General features: G+C 45.3%; 1 non-coding gene across 1 annotated transcript; it reads right to left on the bottom strand.

Annotated features, from left to right (window-relative positions):
* Positions 1-9,995: 9,995 nt before the first annotated feature.
* TRNAL-CAG (transfer RNA leucine (anticodon CAG)) lies at positions 9,996-10,078 on the bottom strand. Its single transcript has one exon. It is a non-coding gene; the product is annotated as a tRNA-Leu (tRNA).
* Between the last annotated feature and the right edge of the window lie 251 nt (positions 10,079-10,329).

Genomic DNA, 10,329 nt, shown 5'->3' with positions numbered 1-10,329 from the left:
CCCCTGGGATGGGCAACATCCTGGCAAATAGCACCCTTCTTGAGGAGCGCCTGAACCTCCAGGTCTATAATGTCTAGATCGGGGCGGGATAAATGGGGAAGAGGAGGGGGGAATTGCCGATAAGGAGTCTGGTAAAATTCCAATCTGAACCCTCGAACTGTTTGTAACACCCAGGGGTCCCTGGATAATTTTTTCCATTCTGTCAAACAAGTCTGAACCCTGCCCCCAAGAATCACCTCTGAAGGGTGGATTATTCTCACCTGAATTGGTGTGATCCTGGGTGACTCCTTGTTGACCTCTATATGAGTTCTTGCGGTACTGGCCCCTACCTCCTCGGGGTCGAGATGGATAGAAGGTGGAGCCTGATTGTTGATCTTTGTAATATCCACGGCCCCTGGACAGGGCATCTCGTCGGGGGCCTTGATAATAGGAGCGCCAGACGAGCGACCCCGCAGACGTCCGGCTCTCCGAAAAAGAGTCTCTCTGAAGACTTTTTTGAGCGACAGTTGGGCTTTATCTATCGTATTGAAGGTCGCAGCAAATTTGGCTAGGTCCTTAATGAAGGGGGTCCCGAAAAGGAGGCCTTGGGCCACAGGGCCCGCTTCAGAGGTGGCGAGTTCAGTGAGTTGATGGTCGATTCTCATTAGGATAGAGCGTCTCCTTTCTGTAGATAAGGCCACGTTGGCATTGCCCAGGTGACAAATTGCTTGCTGAGGCCACCCTACTTGGATGTCAGGGTCGATAGGGGACTGAGACTCCTTGGCTACGTAAGCCATCTCCAAGATTTTTGCCAGTGGGCCGGAGAGGTCCAGAAGTTTGTCTTGGCACGAGTGCCAAGCACGGTCTAGACCCTTCTTGGGGTCTTTTGCCCATTTCTTTAAGAAGGTGACCATAGTAGGGTCAACGTCTGGGGTGTCAGTGACCTTACCCTCTAAGTCTGGGCGAGGGCACTCAGCGTGAAGCCTGGCTCTCACGTCTTTGTCGAAACCTGCTCTGATATGGTTTTGGAGGTATTCTGCCACCTCTGGCGGTGGGGCCCAGCTTGAGGATCGGGGGTGAATGATCTCCTCCGGGCTGAAGGTCAAGACACGTGGCGCTTTGGGAGGCGGGGCTTTAGTAGTCTCCGACTTCTTGCGTTTGCTCGGGCCTGACCGGTCCCCGAGGTCTTCCTCAGAATCAGATTCGGAAGAAGGTTTAGAGGACGACTGGTCTGAATCTGAACCATAAGCGTCTTGCGCTTGAGAGGAGCTATATCCGTGCTCCTTTTGAATGGAGGAAGCCAGTTTCTTGAAAAGGTCGGAGTGGGCCCAGGTCTTGGCTTTAGACTTACCCTTGGAAGTAGAGGGCTGGTCAGATAGAGCCTCATCAGATGGCGCAATGTGGGGCAGCCAACCTTTTTGGTGCGCAAATCTCTCAAAATGATGGGTGAGGGGCCCCAGAGCCTTTGCCAGTGCTTTATTTACTGATAGCTGCACGGTATTGTCTAGCGCGCCCACCAAATTATCATCAAGGAAGGGAGCTTCACTCCCAAAATATTCATCGTCCTCATAGGCATATGACTGGGCCATAGTATCTCTGTCACATTGAAAACGTGGATTCTGGGTAGTGCAAGACTACAATCAGGGGGAGTGCGAACCCCAGCAGGCTGAAGCAGAAGAGATAAAAAACACTGCTTTACACAGATTTAGAGTGTGGAGGGAGCCAGCCTGCAGCACTCTAGGCAGCGCTTAATCCAATTTATCCTACCCTGGTCACAGCGTGATTCTAGGGCGTCAGGGAGCGAGGTAGAGGTGGTCAGGCAAAAAATGCTTGAACTATGGGCAGGGATCGCTCAGAATGCTGACATGGCCTTCAAATAATCGCCGCCGGGAGAATTGAGTCACCCGCGCTGTTTCGTTCCCTGGCCGCGCGTTTAAATTCAAAACGGGCGCCAGGAGAAACGAGCGAGTGCGGGTGCGCGACCGTGAGAGGGCGCGCAACCTAGCAGAGACAGCGCGCGCGCACGACAAGCCGCAGGGCAAAAACAGCCGACCAGCCTTTACCTACGGAGGGGACCTCCGAGCCGGGAAAATAACCCGACACACTCCCGCTCCCACTCCACAAATAATGCCGCGCGAAGAAAACACCAGTGCGAAGAATAAACACCATAAAGTAATAACAGTGACAAGGTAAAGAGGCAATGTACTTAACTGGCTGCGGAAGCAGCAAAGAAAGAGGAAGTTCATTTGCCTCTACAGTTTATATACTCTGTGTTCTCTATGGTTATGTTGTGTCTCCCATGAATGCTGGGATATGTTTTCATTGAATAACATCTTCTCCTATTGGCTGCTGTGTAAATAAAGCATAGAAAGAGAAGCATAATCTGAGCCTCCGGTCCTGACATAGAATTTAATAGTTTCACATTAGTCAGCACAAAAAGTTCTCCGAAAGTCTGCGGATGTCCTAAGCCAGGGGCAGGTCCTGCTGGTGCTGGTTCTGTTCGTCGGCTGGTATCACGTGAACTGTATAACCAGGACTGTGGGAATGATCCATCCATAATGTACTGGTGGCGGGAACCTCACTGAATGTCTTCTGTGAAGAAAACGTTCCCTTTAGGCTGTTTCCTATTTCTTAACCTTAATGTATCACGTGTCACACAGAATGTGTGAACTCCATTGGTCAAAGCACTGTATGAGTGCGCATTTCTCTCACAAGAGAGAGACCAGTGGCGTAAGGAAACTTAAGGAGGTCCCCCTGCTAAGTAACTTTACTGGAACCAGTCAGGGGCCTGGCACCCATGATAGTGTGCTGAGGGAGGCCCTTGTAGCTCGCCCCCCCCCCACCGCTAGGACTGCGGGAGCCATTGTTACGCCACTATGAGAGACCCTACTCCCACTCTTAGAAGGCAGATCTATGCCGGATTTTATACTGAGCTGTACTGAGTTCCATATGTATGGTTTATATACTCTGCTGCTAATGTACTGATGGTATAGTTCGCATCTTGACTTTAAAAATCACATAAAGCATTTAAAAGATCTGTTGTCTGCCATTCTTATGAGAAGGTTTCAGGAGTGTTAAGTGAGCCCGATTGGATTCTAAAAGTGTCATTTCCAATAGGGGAGCCCCAAAGTCTGGACTCGAGGGACTGTGCCGCTCCATCGCTGAATTTGTGTGGCTTTAGGTTAGGGTGGCCAGACGTCCCGGATTTCACCGGACAGTCCCTGGTTTTTAGAGAACTGTCCCGGTGTCCCGCCGCTTCTCTTAATTTTAAATAAATGTCCCGGTTTTTGGGACAAAGGTCAGATCACATAGGGCAGCATAAGTTAAAAACGCCTACAAAGTATGAAATAATTAAAACAATGTATCTGTTACTGTGAGGCGAGACAGTCCCCTGTCTGCTCTCAGCAGAGAGAGGAGTGAGGAGCCTAGAGAGGTGGTTGGGGGTGCAGGGTGGGAGGTTAAGTAAGTGTGTGTGTGTGGGCGCGCATTCACAAAGCTATGCAAAAAAAAAACGGGACAGGCCAGATATAAAAGTGAGTAAAGTCTTTAGTCTTTCTTTTATGTCTGACCTGACCCGGTTTTTGCTCCTCAAGATCTGGTCACCCTACTTTAGGTAGGAATCTTATAGGGGTTCCACGCGCTGACACTCTTGTGGGTCATGAGTAACATTAGTTATGGTGTGTTTAAGAGTTTCTTTATTTTGGGTTCAGAGGTTCTTTGTGACACTAAATATCTACATTTGTATTTGGGGTTTATGCATTTTAATTATAGAAATTATACTCACATATTCTGGGGTTCAATATTATCTTTTTAAACAATATAATGTTAAAGTTTATCAGGTATCACATTTTATATTTCCTGTTGTGGCCAGTGATGCTTGTAAATGTAATCAGGTCAGAGGAGGTTACCATAGTCAGCGAGTCCCTGCCTGGGAATGTGTGTAAAACAGAGTCAGACACCAGGTGATGGTCTCACTTAAAGTACAGGGGCTGGATCGTGTGATAGGGTCTGTTTAAGCGCCAGTAGGTGACAAGGGGGATAACAAATTTTCTAGCTATAGCGTCAAGAATTTTCAATTCTATTAAGGACACGGAGGCGAGGATTATGCTTTCTCTTTCTTTACTGACTTAAACAGCAGCCAATCAAATACAAGTAACAGAAAAAACTTTACATATACCATGATGGCCACTATGTGTCAGATCAATTAAACGCTCACGTAGCTTACACAGTGGAATCAATCTACACCCTCTTACAACCACTCCATTTTGTATAGAAAGCTCATGTCAAATTTTCCTAAATTGTTCACTAAATTCCACAGTATGACCAGGTCGTAATCCAGCAGACAGCAAGTCCTTGACCTTTAGTAATTCCTCATAATTATTCAACTCTTGTTTCCACTCTTCCTCAGAAACACATCCATCTGTGACAATACAAACTTTAACTTCCTCATTCAACCACCACGACTTATCATTTTCACACTCATCCAACTCTTTCTTCTTCATCCTGGACAAACAATCCGCAGTCCTGTTCTCACATCCAGGAACATACTTCACACTTAAATGATAATCTTGAAGGCCAACAATCCATTTACATATACGACCAGAGATATTGGCCAAGCCTTTCTTCTCAAATATTTCATATAGAGGTTTATGATCAGTTCGTACCTCAAAGCTAGTACCCCAAAGCAACTGCTTACATACTTATGTTCCGCTCCTCGAAAACCTCGTGAAGCAAAAGTAATAATATTCACCTTGCCATCATTCAATTGCTTCAAGACACAACCTAAACCTTTCTTTGAGGCATCTGTAGTGATAAAGCAGGGAAGACCAGATTGAAAACTGCTAAGCGATTGCGCTGAGGACAAACCAAATTTTAAGTCATCAAACTCCTTTTTCAACAGATGTTGAGTTTGTTGGATGCTAAGAGCGCTGTATCCATTTATCTTGACAGATCCAGCGAGTTTAGAAAGACAGACTCTGTTTATCTCTTTTGGCCTTCAGAAGACGTAAAAAGGCATCCAGGATAACCTTGAGTCGATGGGTAAAGGAGGCTATTCGACGTGCTTATTCAAGTTGTGATCTCCCTCTGCCCTTGGGATTGCAGGGTCGCTTAGCCAGAGGGGTGTTGGCCTCTTGTGCGGAGATGCAGGGTGTCGCGCTGGGTGAAATATGCAGAGCACAGACTTGGGATTTGGAGCACACTCTTGTAAGACACTACAGGACATATTTATGATGCCCCTAGCGCCACCTTGTGCCACATTTGTGTCATTTGTTTAATGCAAATGTGGCGTTAAGGTGGCATTTCCCACGCACCATATTTACAAAGTGGTACAATGCAAGCTTTGCGCCACTTTGTAAACGCTTGTACCACATTATACCTGAGTTAGGCATAAAGTATGCGAGGGGGGGGTGTTCCCACGTAGGGAGGCCCAGAAAAATGACCCAGTGAAATTGACTAGATTTCACTGCACCATTTTTAGCCTCATTATCAATGCCTGCCTAAGGTAGGCGTTAAGATGACACTCCCATTGAAAACAATGGACCTCCCTGTGCTTTGCTGCATCAGCAAAGCGCCACATTGGCGCCATAAATTATTACACTAATGTGGATATGACCGCCATGGGGCACAGTTTTGTAAATACAGCGCACACATGGCATCATTAGGGGGACGCAATGGGGCGTGACACATCATGAATGATGCGCCACTATTCCATAAATATGCCCCTACGGGTTAAGGAAATTGCTCGGCAGAATTCCGGTGAAGGAGTGCTGCACTCAATGGTGTTACAAACTATGTTTTCCTGCCATTTCATTTCTGATCATGTTATCAGGAAATAAATCGCTGTGATATTGCATTATATCTTGATCAGGACTACACTTTGGCCCATATTTATACTTTTTTTAGTGCCGCATTTGCGATGTTTTTTGACGCAAAATTGGCACAAACTTACAAAATACAATTATATTTTGGAAGTTTGTGCTGCTTTTGCGTCAAAAAATGATGCAAATGCGGTGCTAAAAAAGTATAAATATGGGCCTTTATTCCTTATCTATGACCTGTTCTTTTTGCTTTGGTGTACCTCATAGGTAAATAACTGGGTCGAGGACGAGGGACGTAGAGATAATGCCTCAATTAGTTACTGGTAATCGTCATTAATTTTAGTCCCTCTCGTCCTCGACCCAGTCATTATATCCCCCCACAACCTTACCCGATTTCCAGACTTTTGATAAAGGGGCTTTGGATTAAGGAAGTGCTGGGGAATGCTGCCCTTTCATGCACTATGGGGTATATTTACAACAAAGTGGCCCATCGGTCACGATGCACCACTTTTCTTGCGTCATCCTTGCCCCAACTAAAGACACCATGGTTGAACCGTGTTTACAATAGGGTGCACCATGGTGGTCCTTAGGGCAAAAGCATCAACATTTTTGATGCTACTGTGGCGCTTTGCTGCACCAGCGTCAAAAATGTTGACTCTAGTGCAGCAAAGCATGGGAAAGCCCATTGATTAAGATGTGTGTGCCATTTTAACGCCTGCTTTGCACAGGCATTAAAAATGGCGGTAAAAATGGCGTAGTGAATGTTGTAAATTTCACTGCGCCATTTTTCAGGCCTCCCTGCGTCGGAATGTCCCCCTTGCATACATTATGCCTGGCGCTGGCATAATGTGGCGCAAGGGTTTACAAAGTGTAAATACGGCGCGGGAGAAAAGCTTTCTTAGCGCCGCCTTGGCGTCAAAACAATTACGCTAGGTCGGTGCAAGGTGGCACTAGGGGCTTGTAAATATGCCCCTATGAATGATTAGATTTCACAGTGGCTAAAAAACAGGTAAAATCAAACCCATCTGTGTACACAGGAGGCGATAGGGGCAGGAGGATGCTGGTCTGCGGTTCTGGCTGCTGAGGTGCTCTCCCTCCATCATGGTTTCTTCTTTACCGCATGAGACCAGTGGGCGTTTAACACCCAGGGGAGGGTCTCCTCTGAGTTTTTCTGTAAATTAAAAATTCGACCAGGCACCCACAGATATTTGCAGGGGGTCCCACTGTTAAGTCTTCATAAAGGAGAAAGAGCGTCGGCAAGTCTGGACGTCCGAATCCTGGGAACTGCTAGCAGTGTTGCTATGATCAGGGATCTGCTGGAAATAAGTCCATTTGCAGAAAAAAACATTGACCACTCACTTTTGTGACATTCGCTCAGGCACTTAGTGAGCGTCTCACAAACAAACCCAACTAGTGCAGCTTATCCGGGTTCCCAGAATGGGGTCACTCTGGGGAGATCCCGCTCGAAGCGAGAGCCATGTCTTCCTTAATTCTTAATGTGCAAGTTATTAAATAGTGATAAATGCAAGTATTATTATACAGGGAGTGCAGAATTATTAGGCAAGTTGTATTTTTGAGGATTAATTTTATTATTGAACAACAACCATGTTCTGAATGAACCCAAAAAACTCATTAATATCAAAGCTGAATATTTTTGGAAATAGTTTTTAGTTTGTTTTTAGTTTTAGCTATGTTAGGGGGATATCTGTGTGTGCAGGTGACTATTACTGTGCATAATTATTAGGCAACTTAACAAAAAAAAATATATACCCATTTCAATTATTTATTATTACCAGTGAAACCAATATAACATCTCAACATTCACAAATATACATTTCTGACATTCAAAAACAAAACAAAAACAAATCAGTGACCAATATAGCCACCTTTCTTTGCAAGGACACTCAAAAGCCTGCCATCCATGGATTCTGTCAGTGTTTTGATCTGTTCACCATCAACATTGCGTGCAGCAGCAACCACAGCCTCCCAGACACTGTTCAGAGAGGTGTACTGTTTTCCCTCCTTGTAAATCTCACATTTGATGATGGACCACAGGTTCTCAATGGGGTTCAGATCAGGTGAACAAGGAGGCCATGTCATTAGATTTCCTTCTTTTATACCCTTTCTTGCCAGCCACGCTGTGGAGTACTTGGACGCGTGTGATGAAGCATTGTCCTGCATGAAAATCATGTTTTTCTTGAAGGATGCAGACTTCTTCCTGTACCACTGCTTGAAGAAGGTGTCTTCCAGGAACTGGCAGTAGGACTGGGAGTTGAGCTTGACTCCATCCTCAACCCGAAAAGGCCCCACAAGCTCATCTTTGATGATACCAGCCCAAACCAGTACTCCACCTCCACCTTGCTGGCGTCTGAGTCGGACTGGAGCTCTCTGCCCTTTACCAATCCAGCCACGGGACCATCCATCTGGCCCATCAAGACTCACTCTCCTTTCATCAGTCCATAAAACCTTAGAAAAATCAGTCTTGAGATATTTCTTGGCCCAGTCTTGACGTTTCAGCTTGTGTGTCTTGTTCAGTGGTGGTCGTCTTTCAGCCTTTCTTACCTTGGCCATGTCTCTGAGTATTGCACACCTTGTGCTTTTGGGCACTCCAGTGATGTTGCAGCTCTGAAATGTGGCGAAACTGGTGGCAAGTGGCATTGTGGCAGCTGCACGCTTGACTTTTCTCAGTTCATGGGCAGTTATTTTGCGCCTTGGTTTTTCCACACGATTCTTGCGACCCTGTTGACTATTTTGAATGAAATGCTTGATTGTTCGATGATCACGCTTCAGAAGCTTTGCAATTTTAAGAGTGCTGCATCCCTCTGCAAGATATCTCACTATTTTTGACTTTTCTGAGCCTGTCAAGTCCTTCTTTTGACCCATTTTGCCAAAGGAAAGGAAGTTGCCTAATAATTATGCACACCTGATATAGGGTGTTGATATCATTAGACCACACCCCTTCTCATTACAGAGATGCACATCACCTAATATGCTTAATTGGTAGTAGGCTTTCGAGCCTATACAGCTTGGAGTAAGACAACATGCATAAAGAGGATGATGTGGTCAAAATACTCATTTGCCTAATAATTCTGCACTCCCTGTATACCCGTAGGATTGTGTATTCATTAAAAAACACACACACTGGTTTGCATTCACAGAAGATTAACATATGTGCGTGGCTTAGTCACAAACATACATTGTATACATACATTTTAGTTAGCAATATTTGTATTTCAGCGATGAACGTAAAATAGGTTCATTCCCTTTAAAGTGAGTGTGTGATAGGAGCATGCAATCACTCCCTGTGAAGTCCATCGACGTGACATAATTTCAGGTGATTTATACTAATCAGTCCCAGCCCTTCAAAGTGACACGCATCTCGTGTTAGAATATCGCATTTTCAGGCATTTTCCCGCATTACCACAATGTCTGAGATTGTCACGCAGAATAACCGTGCCCTGAAGTGCGGTAAAACCTTCTAGTTCCAGTTTCTCACTTTGCTAGGAAAGCTCCGAGTAGTATTTATCAAAGGCCACAAGGTGGCGCTGGTGTACACCAGGAGATATAGGATTCTCGATATATCACGATATTTACACGGACTTCATCGCTTGATTTTTCTGGCGAGAAAGTGTCACTCGTACTCCTTGAAATGTCACTCATAATTACACAGAAATGATGAAAATGTCACGCATAATCTGAAACCTTGGCAGTTTTGTATTCCCCCTCTTTGTTAAGGACCTGTGGCCTGCACAGCATGTCTAGGGTGTGTCAGTTCCAGTGATGGCTCACCTGCGGTCACTAAGTCCAAACTATGCAGTGAGAGGGACCTTTCGGTGAAGTAGTTTATCATCGAGCGCCATCTGGTGGCTGGCCAGGGACATGATTATGAAGGGAGCAGGCTGGGTGCGTGCGAATGGCGCCAAATTTGTAATACAAAAAAACCCATCAACACGAGGAAGTTAAAGAAAGGAAATTCTAAATCTCACCGTGAAATATTGTTTGCTTGGAGGCAAATGAAACACTGTACGTGTTTTCAAATATATACCATCAAATCGTGAAAAGCAACTTTTGTCCAATAAGATTATATCGCTTTGCCAATCGAGATTATAAAATCTGCCAGTGGTTTTACGTTGCTAGTATTTGTTAATGCAAAGTTTGCTTTGGTAGAACAAAGACGACGTGTTCATTAAAAGAAGATGTCAGAAGTGAGATTCGAACCCACGCCTCCAGAGGAGACTGCGACCTGAACGCAACGCCTTAGACCACTCGGCCATCCTGACAGATGGTAAGGTCTGCAGAATATTTTTTATAGAGTGTGACAATAGTGTGTGATGAGAAGTGTATTCTATTTCTAGGTTTTGGCACTTGATATATACCCTCTGATGACAACAGGGCTGCCTTTCTTACAAAAAAATGCAAGATATTTCTTTACATTTTGTTACTATGGAGCAGCCAAGAGGTGGGAGGTGAAAAATAATTCCTACAGGATTGGCAGGCCAGGTGGCATACCTAGGTGAGGCACAGCTGCCAA

This window comes from Pleurodeles waltl, unplaced genomic scaffold (assembly GCF_031143425.1).
Source record: "Pleurodeles waltl isolate 20211129_DDA unplaced genomic scaffold, aPleWal1.hap1.20221129 scaffold_67, whole genome shotgun sequence".
Lineage (NCBI taxonomy): Eukaryota > Metazoa > Chordata > Amphibia > Caudata > Salamandridae > Pleurodeles > Pleurodeles waltl.
Note: the sequence above shows the minus strand (reverse complement) of the source record. Positions and strands in the feature narration are given on the sequence as shown.